A 22938-nucleotide genomic window follows, 5' to 3' on the forward strand; every position below is an offset into this window, starting at 1 on the left:
AAAGTGCTTTTCAAGCTATTGATTATTCATTAGATCTTCTTAATTTTGCTTGAGCTGGTTGAGGTGCTTGAGTTGCTTGAGGTGCTTGAGTTGCTTTAGCTGTTCGGTTGGATGTTAGCTTGAGCAGCTTACATGTCTACTTGTTTGCCATGCCATTGTTTGAATGTCATAAAGTTTTTTTTCTTATCTATCGAATTAATCTCTCATGGGCTGTGATAGTTTATTGGTAAGCAGTATTTATTGTTTTATCTTTTTGGATGGTTTCAGCTATTAAGGGATGGTAGTATTAAAAGTAGAATTTATTGTTCTTTGTGGATTGACGGCTTCAGATTATGGGGCAGCTGGAAGTAACAGTTGAAAACCTTCTAATGTTTTATTAAGCTGCTTCTCTAGAAAACGAAAAGAATTTCCAGCTGTATGTAACGCCTCTTCTATGCATGAAGACAAGAATTTCAGTTGTATGAAAGTCGTGTTCTCCTTTGCAAAAAGTTTTTTTTATAGAATCTTATTGTGGAGAGTGGTGCTTTGAATGGAGTCCGTTTTTTTTCTTTGAGCTGGGCTACAATTTAAATTGTGGAGTTGAAGTGAATTATTATTTTAAGGAAGTGCGACTCATTTTTTTTGGTCCAGCATGTATTCTTTTATGGTTGAGCTCATGAGTTTCGGTTTTTAGATATCTTTTGGAGGTGAGTTTTTTTTTTGGAAGTGGAGTTTTGATGTTTGTTGTAGAGGATGTATGTCTGTGAAGGGTGTTGAAATATGAACCAAAAGAGGATAAGCGTAGTGTGTTCAAAGCAAAAGTATATGTTTCGAAAATCATTCTTGCGATAGTGGAGTTAGCTTTGAAGATCTTCGGTTGTAGCTTTCAGTATTGTTTTTTATTATTTTTCCATGGTGTAAGGTTGAAGATGGTTTAAAAATTTCTGGTTGGTGCTCTTTAAAATAGAAATAGTGACTTGTACCAGTTCTTCCTTTCTGGATATCTTGGCAAGGGTGTAGCATTGAGTGAAGTTCTTTGCAAAAGTTAAAAAACAAACAAAAAAACATGAAAAACTGGCTCAAATGTTTGCATGAGCTCTAGATGTGATACAGTGTGCTGAGGAGTGTTCCATATATGATTTGACAAGTAGTTGGATTTGCTGCTGAAATGAAAGGTTGAATATTGCAGAGAATGTCTCAGTTTATCTAATTTTAATCAGATTTGTGAAGCTGAGAAAAGCTAAAAGTTCCTACAACAATGGTCTTGAGGTTGGTGCCTTGTAAATTTAGAGCTGGTGCTCCTGATTTGTTGTTTATGTGTGTGAAGTTGGTGCTTTAGAGTTACTTAGTTAATGCCTGAAAGGGTTGGTGCCCGTTGTGAGTTTAAGCTCACTTATGTATTGTTGGGTTGGTGCCCATCTTTGAAGATTAATAAGAGTTTGATTTTCCGTGGTTTGTTACTCGAAATGGTTTTCCATGAGAGACTTTGGTGTCTTGTCTTCACTGATTTATCTTTCATGTTTTATGTTCGTCTTTGGAGTTTCAAGTTTTAAATTTATGCAATACCGATTCACTCCCCTCCCCTGCTCCCTCTTCTCAATATTGCTTGTGTGTTCTTCACTATGTAACTTGGAGTCATCTTGACTTAACCATGGGTAAAGAAAATCCAATCGAATGAGACTACTTCCCTCTTGTTATGACCTAATCACACATCACCCCATCCCAGATAGGGACCCCCTAGCTTTTAGGCCCTTTCGGTCGTTTGGTCTTGGTTTTTTGTGTTTTGGTGGCAGTCTCGTCAATCTCTTCGCTTTGTGGATGTTCGGGGATCAATTAGAGTTGATCTGCTTCTCTGTTGAGCGAGTTCTATGAAGTCTAGGGCTTGTTTTGTCCCTTTTTAGGGTTTCTGCCTTTTGTCCTAGATTTTAGGGGTTTCTGTTAGGGTTTTGGGAAAAATGAGCATACATCTGGAATCAGGCTCCTTCAAGGAACCTCCTAGTAAAATTTGAGCCCAAACGGAGCAAATTTCTATTTTCAAAAAGTTCCTATTTTTTAGGGATTTTTCCGAGTCCTCGAATGTCGTCATTTTGCCTAAAATCAAACTTACTATTTTTAGTAATTTCTATTTTTAGTAAGTTTCTATTTTTAGTAAGTCATTCCCGCACCCTGTTTAGGGGTCTAACGCTGACACTTGGAAGGTTCTATTTTTGGAAAGTCAATACTAGCAGGATTAGTCAGGCAAGGCGACAAAGATCAGACGTTTGCAGATATTTCTAATTCCGGAAACTTAGACAACGGACAGAGAAGGCCAGAAATTTGTTAAGTGCTTGAAACCCACGCCTGAAATGGAAAGTTCAGAAATTCACCTAGGTTCAGGAAGTCACTTCAAAATTGCAAAGGGGTCAAATTGTCCTAAGTCTGGAAAATCAAACTATGAATTCCAAGAATCCATGCCAGGGTGAAAATTTCGCCCAAAGGAGTGATTGGGCACCAAATTGGTCTTCTCATGGACAATTCACAAATCCATGAATTCCTTGCACTGTTGGAAATAGCGCCCAGGTATGCAGTTGGGTGCCAAATTGAGGAAGACAAGGAAAGATGGAAAAAATGAAAATTCCTTGCCCTGTTGGAAATAGTGCCCAGGTATGCAGTTGGGTGCCAAATTGTGGAAGACAAGGAAAAAATGAAAATTTCTTGCCCTGTTGGAAATAGCGCCCAGGTATGCAGTTGGGCGCCAAATTGAGGAAGACAAGGAAAGATGAAAAAAATGAAAATTCCTTGCCCTGTTGGAAATAGCGCCCAGGTATGTAGTTGGGTGCCAAATTGAGGAAGACAAGGAAGGATGGAAAAAACGAAAATTCCTTGCCCTATTGGAAATAGCGCCCAGGTATGCAGTTGGGCGCCAAATTGGGGAAGACAAGGAGAAATAGACAAATTTCAAGAATCCTCTACAGTGGTGAAAATCCGCCCAACTATGGACTTGGGCGCTAAATGGAGGGTCTCAGGGATTCACAAAAAGTTGCAAGAATCCTTCACATAGTGAAAAGTCCGCCCCAGCCTAGAGATGGGCGCTAAAGTGAACTTCCCAAGGAGAGGTGGAAAAAGTGAAGAATCCTTCCCCTAGTCAAAATTCCGCCCAGGCATTGAAGAAGGCGCCAAACCAAGATTCCTATGGATAATTCACAAATTTGATGGAATTCCCTCTCCAGTGAAAATCCACGCTCAAGTTTGAAAAAATTGAAATTTTGCCTAAGGCATGGAATCCAAGGGGTCAAGGAGGAATAAAAAGTAAAATTCCCCTCGGGCAAATTTTTGAATTTGCTATTTTTAGATACCGAATCTCGACAAAGTGTGGAAAATTTTATAGATTCGGAATCGTGTTGAAATTCTCCATCTAGTGAACCTGACTCCTAAATTTAGGAGGATCCCTAAAAAATAGGGATGTTGAAAAGAGACGTGAAAATTCCTTCAAAAAAAGGAAACGGCAAGTTAAAATAGAATCAAGCAAATCCTGAGAGAATCCTTCGAATTCCCTCCAAAATTGGAAAGAGTGAAATCAACGAGTTGGCGAAGAGAATCTTCCAAGTATGACACATGACTTGGAGCATTTAAGGAAATTTCTAAATTCAAACTCACTCGCATGGGAAGTTTCTTTTGCATGGCATAGTAATTGGGGAAAGTATGATGCGCCATGAATGCAATTACTAATTTAATGCCTCCTAACTTAGCAAGACGTTTTGAAGAATTCTATATAAGTTTGGAAAGGCATTTCATTTCTCACGTGCAAGATTCAGGAAAGAAGAAGTGGAGAAGTGAAGAGTGGTCATACTTAGTCTCCGTTTTCATCACTTTCAAGGTGCTTCCAAGATGGCGGAATCAAACAATGCAGCTACTCTCTCTAGGCTCAAGATGGGAAGAAATCAGCGATACTAATTTAGGCACATTCAATTTGGCTGCATTCAAGATCAGGATGTTTGGGACAGCAGGGCACAGTCCATCACCAACAACTGTCAAAATTGTCAAAAGTGGAATTGTTGCGGCAGCTGGCTTTCCTCCTACTATTCAGTGCCCAGACTTGGCCCAGGAATGTGCAGCACATTATAATTTGGAGCGAAAGACAATCTCAACACCTGATGGCAAGCTACTGGCAACATTGACTCTGGAGTCAATTGGTGAGGCTTTCAGAATTCCTTCGCACTATTCCATGACATACAGGACCGGCAGCGGAGCTCAGGCAGTATATGAAGCAAGTCCTGCCAGGTGTGCTGATTTGATTAACAAACAGTGGTCGCTGAAGCCCAGAGTGCACGTTTCCAAGATGCCAAAAACTCTCACCATCTTCGAGTTCAAGCAAGAGTATGTGGACCTGATCAAAATGTTAAGCAGAGTAATGGGGTGTTCACATTCTGTGAACTTCGAGACTTGGATGTTCTTCTACATAGGCGAAATCATGAATTCAAATGGGCTGATGGACTGGGCTAGATTGATTAGTCACTACTTGCATGAGTAGTTGAAGAACCTAAAGAGAAAAGATCCCTGTCCTTTTTCATGAGCTCCTACTTGTTCTATATGCTTGCGCGAAGAGGAGGATTTGATGGGCTGCCAGCAAGAGGAATCATGGGTTGCGGACCAGCTCAGTTGAAAGTACATGAGTGTTATCCCCAGCTACATCTCCACAATGTTAATTCTTACAGGTTGGCGAATGACACCTTCACCATGTACTTGACACGGCTTATGTAGAAGAAGTTGCACGTAAGGGTGTCACCGCAAGCAAGTGCCTTGGTCCAGAAATATGGAGTGGCATTCTTGCAATTTCCTAAGTTCACCTACATCAGGACGTGGGGATTCTCCTTCCAGTCATACAAGTTACCCAGATATCCATCAGACAAGCTTGTATTGCTAGAGCTCATGAGACAGTTTACTGCCTATGATCAGCTGCAGAAGAAGAAGAAGCAATTGATTGAATTTCCAGTTGTCCTGGGTGACTTCATGGAAATATGCCTAGGCTTGGAAGCCGTTGAAAGTGCAGCAGGGGAATTGGCATTCTATCGCCTGCCATTTTATACATCCAGGGCTCAATATGATCCTTACAGCCAAATTAGAAAGGTTGTTGGCATCAAATTCATACATAGGTTTCACTTAGAGGATTACTGGGCAAGTGCCGAGGATGACCTTGAGGTTCGGAAGAGAATGCATTCCAGATTGCCCCTCGACACTATCAGGACAAGTGAAATTTATCAGGTGCCAGATCAGGTGAAGGAAGATGTAGATTTGATACAACCTGAATTCGACAAAGTAAGGATCAGCTTGTTCAGTTGTTGGATTAGTCAGAGCCTGAGATGGATGATTTGAGTATCTTAGCTAGACCAGTGTTGAAATTCACTAAGCACTGGATTGACAGGCAGATAAGAAAGTTGGTGGAAGAAAATGTTCATCTAACATACCAGCTAATGGGAAGTCTGGATTCCCACAGCGAGGCAACAGAAAGCTCTTCGCAGGTCCAGGCAGGAAGGGAAGTTCGAATGGATAAAGAAAAAAATGCCCCAAAGAGACCAAGGACAACACAAAAGAAAGATATCCAGCAGGAAATCCCACAAGAGGTTCAACAGGAAGTCCAGCAGAATGAACCTCCACAAAAGAGAGCAAGGACGAAAAGGGAGCATTCACCAGTTAGTTCCTCGAGTGTACAAGAAGTGGAGATGTTTCCACATACCATAGGTTCATTTCCAAAGAGCATTCCGGCACCAGATATACTCAGCATCAACGCTTCACAGGGACACCATCGACCAAGAAGTCAAAGGCAAGAAAGTCCCCCTCATCAGGAAGAGGCTCGCTGAAGCTATCCTTGGTGAAATGGAGGAAGAGTCGCAGGAACAGGAGCACGTAGAGGATCATGGTCATTCCATCCCCGCTCCAGATTGGCTGGTAGGAAGGATGACAAGGGAATCAGAAGGGGAAACTGATCCTGCTCAGGAGTTGGAAGAATTATTGAAGAAGATGGATCAGCCAGTGGAAAGAAAGGCTCCCTGGAACTTTTCCAAGGTGGTCAGGGAAGAATCTGGATCCCGGACCTTGCATATTGTTGAGCTTGCAGTGGATAAAGATAGAAGTGAGATCAGGCAGGAGGATTATGTCATCAGATAGATTGATCTTGGCCATGCTTCCACAAGTCAAGCAATGGGAGACTTTGAAGAATCTTCCTTAGCCATGAAGGAGAAATTGCTAAAATCAAAGGCGAAATGTAAGCGGCTGAGGGAAGAAAATAGAGTCCTATGCGAATACGTCTGGAGTTTCAAAAGACCCCTCATGGAGGCAGGTCCTTCATTCACTCCTCCTTCCTCCCTTCCCAAGGAAGTGGTTGATGATGCAGAGCTTATTAGAGCAATGGTGCAAAATTCTCGAGAATGGGTAGAGGACGTTTATGCTGAGGCAGGGAAATTCATTGAGGATCTAGCTCAGCTTCATTCGAAGTTCGTGGCCCTCCTAAACAGATTGGAGACAATAGAAGGATTATGGGAGGATGTGCACATTTACCAAGACTTAACCATTCCGCGACTTAGGGCTCTAATGAAGACTCCAAGACAAATTCTGGTGGACGGTAAAGTGATTCAAGAAAACGAAGCTTATGACTTTCCCCGATTGTTCTATGCCATGCTTAGGAAAGAACACCTTTGACAAATTTAGCATTGACTCTTTTACCTTGAAGGAGTCCATCAGAGGGGTACAAGAGGAAATCATTAGTGCAATAGAAGCATTGTTTGCGAAGAAACTCAATGATGAAGTAATAACGGTGAACTCCTTGAAATCTCAGTTGCACGATTTCTTCTTCGTAGGTTCATTCCTTAAGGAACATTTTGCAAATGTTTCTTCATTCTCCGGTATAATGAAGAAGACGCAGGAAGTCATGGCGGAGTGGGAGAGCTTCTTTTCCAAGAGCGAGGAAGAAATTGCCTTGATGGAATTTAACATTGAAAATGTGCCAAGTGTCTCCATCGGAGAACTGGAAGCTGTCTTTGGTAGATTCATTGTGTACGCCATAAATGAACGGGATAATGGTCGTCCATTTTTGGGCGAAATTTTTTTGGCTGAATAGTAGTGGCGTACTTATTATTGAAGGTATTTTGACTAGGTGTGGGTCCAGTCAATGCATGTTGCCATCAGATAAGGAATCTTCTTGCATGTCGCCTTCTCATTATGGTTTTATGACAGATTCTCCGTGCATGTCGCCGTCGCCGGGAGAATGATGGGCATTTATGAAGGTGTTCGCTATATTCTGAGCATAATCAACATCATGGGGGCACATTTAATGTGCTAGTGGGCGCTATTTCAGGCTCTTTGAATTAATTGTATATGGGCATAATGGGTTATTAATTGCCGATTCCCACCTTGTTGCACCTTGAGTGGGAGTCTTCTAGGGTGAACCCTAATTAGGGTTTGCATGGCCTGAGGCCTATATAAAGGGGTGACCCCCCTCATTTGTAAGAGAGAGAGATTATTGTCTTAGATTGTTGCATCAGGATTGTGAAGTAGCCAACTTAATGCATTGTTCGAATTTGGATGGTGTATTCTTGTTCTACTTTGGCAATCTGCATGGTCTTGCTCTCTTCATTTAGATTAGATTTTCTTATGAGTTGTTAGAAGAACTGGATTTGATAGGAGAACTTGTTGCAGAATCCGAGCTCATACTTTTGGTGTGCAACTGATTGTTGTACGGTGTGCAAAGTTAGCCTGAGCTTGTTGATGTGTATGCGTTTAACTTCAGTTATTAGTAGAGATTGTTCGATCCGATGGTCTGTATTGATGATTTGAAAAGCCTCCACACACACTTTGAAGATTGCACCGCCTTCGTGTAGTTGTGCTCTGCTGGCGAAACGAAGAGTGGTTTGATTTTGCATAAGCGATCCCATCTCCTGTTCTTAGGATTAATTTAGTTTTAGCATAATCTTCTCTACCGTACTCCTATTTTACTTTGCCCATATTTTGAAAAATCCAAAAGATCCAAAATTAGAGCTTTCATTGCAAATCATCTGTGCAAAAATCTTTGAGCTTGCATGAGTCTTCTCCAATTGAACACACGTAAGGCCCCTTGGGTTGTCAGCAAACCCATCAAACATCTGAGTCACGTCCATGCATTGAAGGAACCTTGGGATTAGCCGTTTGAACTTTAAGCAACCCTAGCATACAGACTAATCTTGATCAAGAGAGGATAAGGTGACTGTTGGTGACTTTATTTTGTGTTAGACGTGGTCATAAAAAACATGTCAACACCTCCAAAAATACAAGATTGATTATCAACTTCTCAAGCTAAAAGCACGTGAATCTTGCATTACATAGGGCTTTAGTAAGATTTCTGATCGCTAATGAATAATAAACCCCCTTTTTGACATCTTTTAACACAAGCCATAGAGCGGCTTGTCAAAAATAAGAAATAAAAGACAAAAATTATCTTTCATATAATAATAGACATTTTGAAAGTGATTTTTTGGTCCCTTTTGACTTTTTTTAAAAGGCCCTCTTAAACCTTTTCAAAAGATTTTTTTTTATGACCATAAGACTTGGTGTTAATTTATTTATTTTTTAACTTGGAGTGAAAAATAGGTAACATCATCCTGATGATGGATCACAGAGTGTGAAACAAAATGTTGATGCAAATAATAAAACACAGTGTAAATCCAGAAACAGCACATATGCAATATTATGGATTGTGGAAGACTGATATCACTAAAGTCCTTGAATTTCATAGGTGATGGTAAGACAGATGTTGTGGATGATAGAGAAGATGACTGTAATATACACCCCCTGATTTTTTTTTGAGAAATTATCTGCAAATGAAAATCATACAAAATATGCAAAGAGAACACTTGGCTGCAGTAGTCTGATATTGATTTATATTTCAGTTCACATACATATTATTACATGCCCTTTGGTGGATAAACAACCCCCAAGGTATGGTCAATATATGGGTTGAGAAATATGTGAAACCAACATAAAAAATAACTTATATTGAAGACGAATCTGAAGGTTGCAGCAATGGAGCCAATCAACACCACCCAACACTCTTCCAGCTCACCAACCACACCCACCAATAGTCACCTTCAGACCCTTAGGAAATGGACTGATAATATGAGGTCAGGTCTGCAAGTTAAAACTAAGTTGATTTTCAGGTTTGCAACAGCTAGACAAATGCCTTATTCCAACCCCCAAACACTTTGCTATCACCTAGCAAAGTTAACCAACAGGTAAGAGTACCTCCAGCTCAGTGGAACGTCATCAAAATGACAAGTTTGCAAACACCTCCAGCAAGATGCCCGCAAAATCTAAACCCTCTCTAGCTTCTTTTTGTTTAATGCCAAAAAAGGTTCTATAACTAGAGCATTGTCTGAAACTCTCAGTTGCATGGCCAAAAATAAGAGCACCTGAAAACACCACCAAAAAACACCCAAAAATCTTTGCTAATTTAGTAATTACCAAAAATCGAACCCACAAATCTGCAATTAAAATGCCTTGTATATTTTCATTTTCTTCAAACCCTGATTTCAGAAAATCTGTGAAAACCAATTTGTTTCCTGCGTGAAAACACCAAACCAGCGAGGGAGGATCTTTCACCACCGAAACTAGTGTCTTTTTTATGAGGGTTTCCTTCCTCAATCAATCTTAGAAGAACTTATCCGTTCATTCTAGCAACATCTTCTTAAGTGTGCAAACTGTGAATATTCCGAATAAGAGCCCCAATCCTCCTTTTATGACTTTTGCGAGCTATTTTAGGAAAAAACGCTTTTTGCTTTTTCAAAATAGCACCTTTTTCTTTCACTTTAAAGTACTTTTTTGATACTTTTTTGGAAATGGACTTTTTGCTTTTTGAAAAAGCATTTAAGTTTTTTCCACTCAAAAAGACCCCTTTTAAATATTAATAACAATTCATGTGCAAAGGCTCCCCCCAATAGGCGTCCACTTTTGAGGAACATAACTCTATAATATTTAACACTAAAGTAAATATTAAAACATAACTTTATAAATATAGTGCAAATATTAAAATAATATTAAGCACATTGCACAAAGGCCGACAAAAGCATTGTAAACTAAAACTGAACATGCCAAGACATTATTGATACTCAAAAATGATACCAATGTTGGAATGAGCACATATTATAAATAACAGTGTTCTCCAAGAACCAAAGAAAGGAAGCCCAGAAAAACCCAAAAAGATTGGTACCATGTAGGCACTTACTATTAATAGCTACTATTGTTAAAATCCACTGAAACTGATATCTGAGCTCACCAAGAACACTAGAACCTTCCAGTGCATTAGGAAATATATGGAAAACCCTGAAAGTTGGCCAACATTTGTAGAACAAGATGGCATAAAAATGGGGACATTACTATCCTCCCTCCCTAAAGATTGCTTGTCCCCAAGCAATGCTATTTGATTAAACTTGATGAGACTCCAGACTCCGGATCCCAATCAAGTGATTACCTAAAATCTTGGCCAACTCCTTAGCAAATTGCTCTCAATAATCACAAATCTGAGGCACCATAGGAAAAAACTTGAGAAAGTTATTGCTAACTTCCTCATTATCAACAACCAACTCTCCAGCATAAAGGCTGTCACTGAAAAGTAACCTGCTGTCCCAATCAAAATTGCAGTTTGAAAACAAGATACAACCACTAGTTGATCCCCAAATACCCATCCAACACTGAACAGGTTAGGTGCAACTCTAATCCCCTTCATGTGAAACAAAAAACTAACCCTATTAGGAGGCTGAATGATCTAAAAATGCCCAAATCTGCAGCTTCTCAAAGTATGGATTTTCAAAATTCAACACGCCTAAAAAAGAGCAATCACTGCAATACTGAAAATTCTTGGCCAAAATGAGGTTTCTAATCATTCTTTTGGCTGCAAACCCACTTCCATGAGTCACCAATGTAGAAGAACTCTGAAATTTGCTTGAAATCTCCCTCCAATCCACTTGTAATAACACAAATGGATTCATAAGATGACTATAAAAAGTGGTAACAACAGCATTCTTTCCACATTTACGATCCATAACCTCCCATGGCATGCCTCTTCCATCATCTTTATTCCCCAACAACCTACGCATGTGATTTGGGGCATAAAAAATCTCCCTCAAAGTGGCTCCACCATGCTTCCGCTGCGCTAGTCTGAGTATCATATGAATCTGGTCCAAATTGAATTTGGAAATGCTTGAAGCCTCGACATGAAGGCTCTCCAACCCATCACCCATTAGATCACCATAGTACTCCTCTTCTTGTGGTGAATCAACAAGGTCAATCCCTATGTCAAAATAGTCCAATCTATTATGTAACACCATAGGAAGCAAACCATCATGAGAAAACTGTTTTTTTCCCACACTTTCAGCATGCATCTCAAAAAGAGGGCTAGGATATGCTAGCTCTACATCCATCATAGGAAGAACACTTCCTACACAACCATCCTCAACCCCATGAAAGTGTTTATAACTTTGTGTAATTTCTTAATATACAAAGCTCAACTCTGATTCGAATTTAGAAACTTACTATCATGATGAAAACCTTTCTCTAGCTCCGAAATTGAACGCTTTTGAAGCTCTCTCCCAATGCTACAATACCCATTCTGTGCACACATTTCCATGCAATCAACTGCAAACATCAATCCTATGTCTGAAATCTTTGTGGTCAGTGTTATAGAGAAGCCACTAAACATCAATGTGTAAGCTGAATTTCACTGAACCAAAACTGAAATCTCTTCCCCAACTTGTCGCATATTTCTGAAATTCAACCAAATCAACAATCTTATGGTTTGAAATATTTCTTCATTGACTAATGATGAATGGTGAACAGTAGGATTAAAGTATGGAATTTATTGATGTCTTGTTTGATAACCACCACAAGAGTGAGATGTTCATGACAAACTACACACGAACATAGTGAAGTATTTTCTTTAGGGGAAATCTTTTGTTTCATATAATTAGCTCTTCAATAAGATGTAACCAATGTATGTTCATAAAACTCACGTGATCCATGATATCAAAACTTTTACATGCTTAACTATAAAATCATGAACATCTACAGCTTAATGTCTTTTACCAAAGTCATCCACACGGATCTTATCCATCTCCATAAGATTATCATACAAAGATGATGGACTGCTGTTTGTAATCATAGAATTAACATTTTCTTCATACCTTTAATCATGGAATTTTGATAACAACAAACTTGGATCCCATACTCGTATGTGTAGACATGCATTATTTCTTTCACCTTTGTTACGACACATCCTTTGATGAAAACAATTTTGTAATGGCAAAGAACAAAGCACCAATCCTTTGCTCTCATGATTACCTTCATGCATTGGATTATAATCTGGAAAGTTGTCAAAATGCTTACCTTCAATTGCTGGTCAGAAAATTGCAAGAAGCTCAGACTTAACATTTTGCTCAAGTGCATTCTCCTCAAGAAAGGTTTTTTGTGAATCCGACGTGTATGTTTCATGATTTGTAATTCCTGCCCAGAGACCAAATTAGCATCATCAAAAAGATCATAAAGCTTATCAACAGTTGCCAACTTGAAAATTTCAGCGTGCCCCAAAGGCCCAAACTATCATGAATATCAGGTGAGGCACCTTTTTCCTGCATTCGTCTCTCAACAAAATCATCCTGGAACTCTACCTCATAAAGTGGGTTATCATATGATATCTCTGATTTCATCTCAAAGAGTGGATTATCAAAAACTTGAAAGTTACCTTCAGCATTTTGTTTAGGCCAATCTTTTCTATGGTCTAACTCTCCTTCACAAGGATGCTCTATGCTATTTTCTTTAGAAGGGCTCACATAGTCTTCCTCTACAGTTGCTTTTGAAATTTTAGCTTCATAATCAGTTGTATTTGGTTCTAACGAATTATTTTCAGACTCTTCCTTTGTGCTAATTTCTTCATTTATTGCAGTTTCAGGATCCACCAGAGTTCTCTGTTGCAGAGTATATTGCCTATCTTTTGGCATAATTGACTTCACATGTTTGGCTGTTGTCACTATCTTAAGATACTATTTAATTTCTGGGTCCTTCATTAGATTAAGGAGTTCTTGCATCATCTCACACACGGAGTTCTGTTATGCAACTACTGAATTGCAACAAGTGACCACTATCCAACAGGGTGGCAAAAAAACTTGCTTTGATACCACTGTAATATACACCCCCTGATTTTTTTTTGAGAAATTGTCTGCTAATGAAACTCATACAAAATATGCAAACTGAATAAATCAATCTCTAATGGCAAAAGGATTCACAAAATAACCAGCCATTTGACAAAAGGAGAGCCATGGATCGATAAAAATGCACCCTGGCAAACAGTGCAACCACCAGACACAAAAAGACTGAGTATTATAAAGAAAGCTGTTAAAATGTTCCTTAATAAATATGTTATGGCCCAGAATCACAAGAACATTAAGAAAACTCTCACAGCATTTAAGTCCACAGAGGTCTCAGAAACTTGTACACATAATAAAACAATGGAGTTTAAAGTGTGAAAGAAACTTGCCAAAAGTGTATGTTCAACATGATTAACAATTCAGCCCCAGTAAACTTCATTGCCAAGCTGCTACATGGGAAGAACAGCCACATGGAATAATTATGGTGACTAAACAATGTGAAAAGCCAACTTGCATTGAATAACACACCTAGAAAAAGTAATCGCATGACTATAAATCCACACCAACATGATGTTACGATTGCTAGATTTTAGCGTGTAAATTTTTAGAAACATATGCAATTGCAAGGAATCCGTAAAGCAAAGTGCCAGATATCTATTTCATCAAACCCATCTTGACTTGCACCCAACCTCATGGTTTTTAACGGTCATGCCAGTTTGGATGGGACAGACTTTAGCTGATATGCAACAAGAGCAGAAAGCTAAATGTTTTGGCAATTGCACCAATTACTTTCTCAAGTCAGCCTCATCTTCACTCTCCTATATTGACCGTGCTCTTTGATTTTCCATATATTATCATCATTCTTATATTTCCATAGTTTAAGTCAACAAAGATAATAGCATAAATTTTAAAATTACCTGAAAGTTTTCAAGATTTACTTTTCCACGGTGTAACTTCCATTCCAAGGTTCCATTTTGAAGTCAATCCTTTTCTCTACTTTATCCAAGCATCCTACCCATGGATGCCTAGTCACTTGATCTTGAAGAAACAGACTTTGAAAGTGTCTTTTAGATCTTGCAACTGACTTAATTCTTCCTTCTTCTAATCTCACCTAGAGGAGGTACCAAGCATCTGGCAGCTTTAGATAGCATTATAATGGTATTGGCTGCCCAGTTGATAGACAGTGCACTTGCTTGTAATTTTAAGGAAGTCATACAAAACCTAGTATTCCACAAGGACTATATGCCCATCACTTTGGATTGCCCAGAGAGATATAGCCCAAGTATTTTTATATAGGTCTTATTGTGACACTTTGTTTTCTAATGGTGGGAGGCATAACTTCTCACGCACAGAACATTGTTTAGAACAAACAAATTTTTAAGCATTGTAGTTACTTATTTTAATAGCTTGCTTTGTCCGTTTATCAATAATGGGAAATGAGGAGACTTTATTATTGCTTTATCTCAAAGTAATTTTTAATCTTTTTCTTCCAGTAATTGACTAAAAAATCGAGGTTTTCATTGTCAAGTTCAAGGTAATAAATCAAAATGACAATAATATCTTTCTAAGTGTGAGACATAGACAATGCCTAATTAAGGTGTCTCTTCTAAACCATAAAGTAAATCTCTGTGAACGTGTGAGTGGAATATGCTATTAATAGGAATGCAAAGACTGATGTAAACCTAAGTCTGATATTTTTCATTGGAAGTTGATTTTCCAATAATTGCACTTGTATGGTAGATCTTGGGTTATGTATTTACTCAAACCAGTATATGCTTGGAATTGATTATGGACATGCAACTAAGGTATGGTTTCAACTTTCAACCATCATTTAATTGCTCCATGTTTTTGGGTTGACCAACTTTTTTTGGAATAAAATTATAAAAGTTATAGTATACATTACAATTAAGAAAGTTATGCCATATGCCAACTTTTGCATCTGTAGCAGGCAGATCTGGATGAAATCTATGTATAAATTATGTCACACATGCAACCGAGCTTTCAAACTTAAAAAAAAACACAAATTCTTTTGCAACAAACAAAATCAAGGCTTCATTAACTTAAGACACTTCGTATTTGTTCTTTGACTAGTAGCTATACCACTACTATGCCCATAGTTATCATTAGCTATTACAAAACTTTGTGGAATGCTGCATATCAGTTTTGAAGTTTTCTAATTTTTATATCAGATATTATGCTGCTGGCTGCTAGTAAAGAAAAGGGAACATTTTACATAAAAAAACAGATCTGACCATAGAAAAGCAATAATTACAGAATCCCAGAAAGCAGAGTCCTGTTGGTCTGTATGCCTGTGTCAGGAATATTTTCACATGCAGGTCAATTAGATGGTGCCTGAGGCTGCAGGATTGGGTGCTGGCGAAACACTGATCCAATTCAAGTCAAACTGGATCAACGCAATTATTGAGCCAACCTTGTCTGTTTATACGTTTATTAGAACCATGTCAAATACTTAAGGAAGTTAACATTCCAAATTAATGATAAACATGCTACTCAGGTGCCATTAATATGGTCAGAAAACTAGCTGTTACAGTCTACAGACAAATGGTGTAGAGGCCATAAAGCAATGCAACCATACAGTCTAATTGTCTGACTAAAATTTCCTGTCTAAAATGGTTTTGCAAGTAATTTAAAATTTAATACGGTATGCTCAGTATTTTGGTGCAAGATGTCTAAAATTTAAATTGATTTGAAATGTTTGATAGTTACCATCATCCCATGAATTGTCATGATGACCCCACCACAATGAAAAACCCCTGGTCAATAAAGGTGACCCAATTGAGATGGTTTCCTGATAGTTTCTGTATTGGAATGTAATAAGTTATAGTTGCTGTAATAACTTTCGTTGTTTTTAATATTAGTTTGCTCAAATGTGGTTTATAATGACTTACAATTTTGGGAAATGAAGTTGGTTAGCTTTAGTTGCTATTCTTCTTAGTTTGTCAAGAAGAATGATATGTAAAACAATTTGAACTTCTGATTATTCTTAGAATCTCAAGCAGTATCAATTTGAAGCTATTGTTTAAGAACTGTTAGTTATTATATACTTGAACAGATTAGCTGTTTGGAGTCAGTATTTTATTTTGTAACTTCCAAAATGGTTGTGTATATCAAGGAGGCAGAGACAAGAAGGTACCTCATTCACAAGGCATTGTTTCTTTTTCATTTGTTTGTTCTGAACAGTTAGATTATCTGGTGTCGTTAAGCCCTGAGATTGATACAAATAGTTTTATCTTGTGATAATCTTGATCTTGTGATAGATAATCTTGTAATAGGTAATCTTGGTACGAAGTCTTCATATATGGTTAGATTATTTTACAAATTTATTAGAAGATGCTTTCCAAAAATGCTTTTAAGATATGGTGGAAAACATCAAACAAAGATTCAAGGATTAGGGCCTCATATACAGGAAATGGTTGACATTAATTATTCCAAAATGGTAGTGATGGAAAGCTTTTATGCATACTGCAAGCATAGATCCTTGCTTTCATAAAAATCTACTCGAAGCTTTCATATATTTGTACATTTGCAGTAAAGGAAAAAATATCGACGAAATTATAGACTTCCTTTCCCATACTTACTAATGTTTAAGTGCAAGATTCCATGGTTGACAGAAAGGGATAAGAACACAAGCACAAACAATTTATAAGCCTAGAGGTGAGACTCTCCAAGTCGACATACATACCAAATGTATTTTATAAGCCAAGATTATGTAGAGGGCCTGATAAGAGAGATCCATATCCACTCTAACATCTCCCCTAGACTAGTATTTATGAGGGTTTTGAGGAATATGACATTCACTTTGGCTAAAACTTCCATCCCCTTCTCCTCCCATTTCCCTAATGACACTTCAGAAAGTCCAAGCAACTCCCTTAACTAGATGAATTTTACCTCTACAAAGGCTTCATGAAGATATCTGCAATCTGTAATTTACTTCACACAAATATCAGCAACACGAGGTCACTGTGAATGTAGTGTTTGATGAAGTGTATGTTGATCTTATTAAGTTTAATTAGTTTCCTCTCTACATGATTTCAAGAAATAGCAATGGCTATAACTGTTGAAGTATGCGAAGGTCAGAATATCTTGTGAGAATCCAACATCTAGCAAAAACTCCCCTATGCATGAGATCTCAAGCATTACATTTATTGCTCCTCTATATTCTACCTTTCTTGTAGATATAGCAATAGCCTCTTGTTTCTACCAAGCTTAAGAGACAAGTCCATATTCCAAATAGAAGTGTAAGGTCCCTTTCTAGAACATTTCTTATTTTTGCCCCAAAACAATGATCCCAATTCCAAAGATAATTGCATTAAATTCATAAATACGAATTGTGAATTTTATTATAATATTTTAGATTTATAATTTATTCAATAAATCTGAAAATAGAACTTATCTTGATTTTCTTCTATATTTTTCCTTAAGTTGCAGCTATTCTCCTTGAATGACTGTCCATTTGTCCCTAATATCTACCCAAGTTAGGGGTTTTTCATCCTCATCTTGCTAGAAGAATTTAAGGGGTTTAGTCCTTAAAACTCTGAATTGTTCTTGGAGAGATTCTGTCCTCTTTGGCTGTAATTCACTGGTAAACAGTTGTAAGATTTATTCCAAAATTCATGCCTTCCTATCATTGAATGCCCTCTTCATATCCCATTTTTGAAGTAGCCACAACCTTTTTTCTGCTGCCCTGTGGTGGAGTCACAACTTTCCCTCATGCAACCATTGCCCTTTTATTTAATTAATTTTAATTTAACTATGCTTATTCTAACTGGCTAGTATGAAAGTAGAGCTACTTTCCCTGAAGCATTATCTCATGTGATTTCTTAATTGGTGGCACTTTCCTTGATTGCTCCTGTTATTAACATGGGCGGCTGGTGGTGATATTTAAATTCAATGTTGAGGACAGTGATCGTTTTTCTGTAGCTATCCCTGATCCTTATGACTAGTGCCTTCATTCATTAGTATAATTGTCAATTACTTTCCCCTTAAGTGTTTGCAACTTGTCCATAATACTTTGACCTGCGATTTATTCCTGGACGAGGCATTTACAATATTGCTGTCGATGTTCATCTATAACTGAGATTTACCTTCACTTCTGGTGGGGATATTATATTCCACCCAATTTTAAATTGTGATGGTCATGAAGAGAGTGTTCAAGATGACTCAATAGGAAATGACTCATGCAAGAACTCCTTATGGGTAAAAGCACAAACATGTGTCACACTTTTATAAAGGCACAAACCAATATAACTAAAATTGTTTAACTTCAACCGCATAAAAATAACATTTCTAAATTGAACTTTGAAATGATGTAAACTGATAAAATGCAAAATTTTTAATGAAATTTATGTGTTATTTTAAAAATTTTTTAGACAAAAAATTGATTTTTTAAAAAAATTCAAAAAAATCAAGGGTTCTTGTCGGCGCCACCCAAAAAAATGGAAATGGACTTATTTTTTTCAGATTTTTTTTTTTCCAAATAGAGAACATATATATGCAGTGTTAATTGTTTTTAAAAAAAAATTGATGTATATTTTTCTCGTTATAATATTTTGAAGTCTAACATTGAAGTCTAACATAGTTAAATTTGATAGTTTTCGTTTGGCGTCACCTTTTGACTACTAAATTTATCATTATCCAAAAAAAAAACCCCTTTTCGAGAAGATTCTCTCATCTAGTGTAAAATATTTTTTTAATTTCATTTAATATTTGTTTTTTAATTTTTAATCATCTTCTTTTTTAACATTAAAATTTTACTCGCAATGTTTAATTAATAAAAAATATTAAAAATGATTAAAATAGCAAAAAAAATATATGATCGGATTCGTGACTTCGTGCTCTACAAAAGGGTATTTTTTAGATTTTGTAAAAAAATATTTTATTTGAAGAAAAATTGAGTAGAAGTGAGAAGTTTGAGAAATACAAAGTTTTTCACCATTTTTGTGCCACATCACATGACACATAGGCTAGTCCAGTCGGACTAACTTTAGTTATAACATTTAAAAAAAAAATGTTTTTTTTTGAATGGAAGCATTTGAACGAAGGGGAGTCCGACCGAACTCTGCACCATTTCGACGCCACGTGGCTCGGGGGTAGTTCGATCGACCCTCAGTTGGCCCAAAGTGTGACACAACTCCATGCTTTGCCCCTTATAATTTTCTTTACGAGATGCATGATGTGAAAGTACATTCTTTTTGGCCTTATCAAGCAGAGGTTTATTTGCAGGGTTCATCATTTGGAGAAGTTTAGTAATGGGAGTTTGTGTGAGCCTTTTTGTGTCCATCATAATATCGTGTACTTAGGATGATAACCAAGTGTGCTAACCAAGACCACACCCACCTTAATGTAATTGATGATGGATGATAGTTTCCTAATGTGTTGCAAGAGTAGTTTGTTTCATTTACCAATTCTTGAGTCAACGCCTTATTTAATTCTAGTTATTCTTGATTGAATCTTTCAAAGTTACCAAGATCCCAAATCAATCTTGGAAATACAATGAATCTTGTATTTGTTTAACTAGCTATTTGCTGTTAAGTTGTAACAAACAATCGTCTTTCTTGTCGTCAAATAGTTTTGCTTGACTACCCTTTTTGCTTCGCAAAACTTCTTGAGTCATACCATAGGTTTTGTCTTTGCAATTTCTAACTTTCCGAGTAGTTGTTCTTTATGAAGGTCTGTTTGACAATTCAACGTTTGTTGCACTATAATATAATTAGGAATGGAAAGCTCTACACCAAGTGACGATTCTCTCATTGACTTGGTTATGTCCAATTCTGTACTACAATGATGTCTCTGGAAAGTAGTTGTTAGTATACTCGTCTCTACCAGGCTACCAATACAATCCTTTAATGTCATAAGGTTGATACTATCCTTTGAAGCATGAGGGCAATTTATTGTCCTATATTCTTCTAGTTCATGAACTTGTATTTCCTAATAACTCTCAACAACATAACCAAGATCTAGAAATTTGCAGGCTCGTAATTTAAGATGAGTTTTCTCTCAACTTCAGAGAGAAGAAATAGAAAGCTGTCTTGTAGCATGGCAACTCTTTCTCCCAACTCTACCTTACAAGCATCAAACAAAAGACCATTGTCAATCATATTTTTTTGTACTTATTTATATCCTTGCACTCTTCCAATGTGTTTTCCAAATCTATTTGTTTTGATCTTATCTTTGTGTACATTTCTTCATGTATATCTGTCTTACAAGCATCCCATGAGCATCTATCTTCTTTCATCTTTTTCTATAATTCCTCAATCATATTTTTGCATTCCTTCATTTCATCTTTTCTTGAATACATAACTTCTTGTGGTTCTCACTCAATACTCTTGATCGAATAAGCTCATTCTTTAGAACTATAATGGTGCTTTTCATGGTTCCTTTACTTTGTATGAAGAAATTTGATTCACTTTCCCTAATTTCTCTTGGTGGCACTATGCCTTCTATTTCAACCTCGTGATATTGTTTAATTGTGATCAAATTAGTGTAAATGATGGCTTCCATTTGATTTTTGTTAGCCCATATATTTACCATTTGATTTTTATAACCCAAACAACCTTGTAGGTGAATTCTAGATTAGCTATTAGATGGTATTATCTTCCTTGGAATAGTGGTGAATGCATATTCCTCTTCTCCTTTCCCAAAGATACAAAACTATTTTCACTCCATAATAGAGGCCTTTCATAGATAGGTGCTAGTAATATGTTCTTATTATAATCCAGTAGACTAACTTCCCTCTTTTGTATCAACTTTAATGCACTAGTGTGAGTTTTGTGGGGGAAAGTTACAAAGGTTCCATCTAATGAATGCCGTAATAAGAAGATGCAAAATACTATAGCATGGCCATTTCCAATAGTAGCTAGGGAGCTTCCACAAGTTATTCTATTCAGGTGGTTGTGGTAGGTGTTTGTTATGAAAAAATATCAATTCTATTAGATTTCCACAATCCATAATAATGAAGTAAACAACTTATGAATTTGATTTTGTGCAAGTTTTTAATCATGAAACACTCAAAATCCAATCCACAAGATGATTAAAAACTTGCACACAATCAAATCCAGAAGCTGTTTACTTCATGAAAAAATATGCTCTGCTTAACCCAAGTACTATAAAAATTCTACTCATTCATATATTAGATTGATTATATTGAATGAGCTCATACATTGTCATGATCTTTTGCATCTTTTGTTTCTACCAAAGATCCTAGACAATGAATACAAACTATTGATTGCCATTGTTGAAATCCAGAATGATTGGAAAATGTAGCATCCTCCATCATAATCAATTAGAGGAGTGTTGTGATTATCAAGATCCCACTCCTTTGTAAAAAAGCCAATTTTGTATTTGAGTAAAAGGATCTAAGCGTCTTTTACTACAAGTTGTATCTTTCATGTTTTTGTTGGCAACAATGCAGCAAACTTATAGGTTGTATCTTTCATGTTTCATGTGAATGAGTTTGCACAAAAACTTATTGCAACTCAAACCACAAATTAGATTTGATAATTAACAGTTAAATCATGAAACAATAGCACATCAATAACACACATAACACCAAGATTTTTGACGTTGAAAACTCGGTTAAGGGAAAAACCATTGTGGGAACCTACCCACAATGAGATAATACCCTGCTATGAGTAAATGTAAATATTACAATAGGGAATGCACATGCATTTAGACACATTTCCTAGAGCTCACTGCTCAAACAAGAAACCTAGAAGGGTTACAACCCTTAGGGAAGACTCACTACCTTACAGGAAGTTTCACTAACTTACAAAAACATCCAGACAACAATCCAGATTACATGAATTGTGAAAATAGCATATCCATATGCTTGAGTACAATTCTAGTTAAGTTCACTATCAAATCTTCTCTGCAACACACTTCTTCACATAGCTTTGCACAACTTCCCCACTTCTGAATGATTGATACAATATTTGCACATAGCATTTTTTTTTTGATCGATAACATGTTTAAGATTTATATTGCTTGATAGGAAAGTATACATGCCATCAGCTACTCAGCAGCATTTCACAAAATGGGGTCTTGCCCCTATAATAACAAAAAAGAACCCGAGACCGAAACCACACCAACAAAGCCTACCATACCGGATACATTCCTTACAACAAGGAATCTACACCCAAAAAACTGACGACCTACAAGAGACCAACCTATCGGAACCAGCCAAGGGCTTCCTCCCTGGAGAAGTTGGGAATGGCCTGACTGGGACATGCCTCGGGCAGCTCCATCCTGACACCTGTCATCATTCCCGGCTGTCCGCCTCGCAGCATACTGCGATCCACAACCTTCACATTCTTCCGCGAGATTTGGTGACGCACCAACGACCGACCATCTTCGCCAATCAGAGTCTGCAACTTCACCGGGGTCTGCTTGCCATGCAATTTCGCTCTCTCCACCGATCCCAACTTCCGCACTAAGTCCACAATTTCCCGCCACCCATTCCTTGCATCCTCCATCTGGGATTCCACCGAACAAGAAGCCGATCACACCACCAGAGGTTGCTCCATTTTCAGATCCATTCCAATCTTTGCTTGTGCCACCACCTCCGCCAAGCCACCCGACCATTTTGGTCTCAGTACTAGGGACGCCACCTGCAACACCTCCTCCTTTGAACCTCCCACCATCAAAGCCAAAGCCACAAACAGGGACGAAACATCCAAATATGTTCGTGGGCAACAGTCAATGTCCAGGAATTCTTCTCCAAACATCAGGCGAACAACCCTTCAGAAATCTTCCTCATCCACCCTAAAAACATTCATTAGGTGATTGTTTGAGATTGTGC

Source organism: Cryptomeria japonica, chromosome 7, assembly GCF_030272615.1.
Source record: "Cryptomeria japonica chromosome 7, Sugi_1.0, whole genome shotgun sequence".
NCBI lineage: Eukaryota > Viridiplantae > Streptophyta > Pinopsida > Cupressales > Cupressaceae > Cryptomeria > Cryptomeria japonica.